We start from the raw sequence: 893 nt of genomic DNA, 5'->3' as shown, positions 1-893 counted from the left end.
GAGGTCTGGTGACCGGGCGGCAAGAAGCACTAGTACCAAGTTTAGAAGACACGACACGACCTCATGGGGCGAGAAAACATGAGGAGAGAACCAGTGACTGGACAGGTACAGTACCATAACAGAACTCCTTGGGTCAGTGCTGAGATCTGCACTCAAGTCTAATACAGATCGCATCCAAGCAACCTCACTGAGGCCGAAACAACAGTTCCTCAGAACCAGCGTCTGCAGTGTACACGAAGGTCGGAGCCAGGACAGTCCTGAGGGGGATGGCCTTCCCAAAGGATACTGTACTTGCCAATCACAAGAGCAACAGAAATGACAGACAGATCCCTAGGGTACGGATTCCTACTGCTGGGGTTCGCTGGCTCGGAATGACAGGTCACTCTAAGTGCCCTTGGGAGGGGTCCATTTTAAGCAGCTTGGATCCATGGTTTTATTGGAGGTGGACCTTTTGGCCTCTTTGGCGATCCACTCATCAATCAGGTCCTGTCGCTTTAAAACTAGGTGCTTTCCCTTCCAGTACTTGAGCATCTGAAGGGCTTGCAGAGTGCTGACGATGTCCACGGGATTCACAGCTGTCTCCTGGCTGATTTCTTTGATAGAAATCTCTTTGCCTTGAAAATTATGCAGGTAACGGAGAAGGACTTCTTTCCAGTAACTGCGATAGCTTATGAGCCCCAGATCTGAGAGTGGGCGTTCTGGTGAGCCAACTTTTTCTTCGACTTTGGAAAGCAAATAACTGAAATCAATGAGCATCTTGCCATAGCCCTGTCTCATGTACTGAGGCATGGTAAGGATACAGGACACATTGTAGTTGAGGAACGAATTCTTTTCCTTGGAAAAATATCCAATCAGGTGACACCCAGTGTTGTCCGCTTCTGTCATAACATAGA

The 893-nt window shown here is 48.7% G+C and overlaps 1 pseudogene across 1 annotated transcript; it reads right to left on the bottom strand.

Moving 5' to 3' along the window:
- Positions 1-6: 6 nt before the first annotated feature.
- LOC103253748 lies at positions 7-887 on the bottom strand (annotated as a pseudogene). Its single transcript, XR_503904.1, has one exon. The product of XR_503904.1 is annotated as a histone acetyltransferase KAT7 pseudogene (transcript).
- Positions 888-893: the final 6 nt, after the last annotated feature.

This window comes from Carlito syrichta, unplaced genomic scaffold, assembly GCF_000164805.1.
Source record: "Carlito syrichta isolate Samal-C Ts95f unplaced genomic scaffold, Tarsius_syrichta-2.0.1 Scaffold250117, whole genome shotgun sequence".
Classification (NCBI taxonomy): domain Eukaryota; kingdom Metazoa; phylum Chordata; class Mammalia; order Primates; family Tarsiidae; genus Carlito; species Carlito syrichta.
This window is presented reverse-complemented; position numbering and strand designations above follow the sequence as displayed.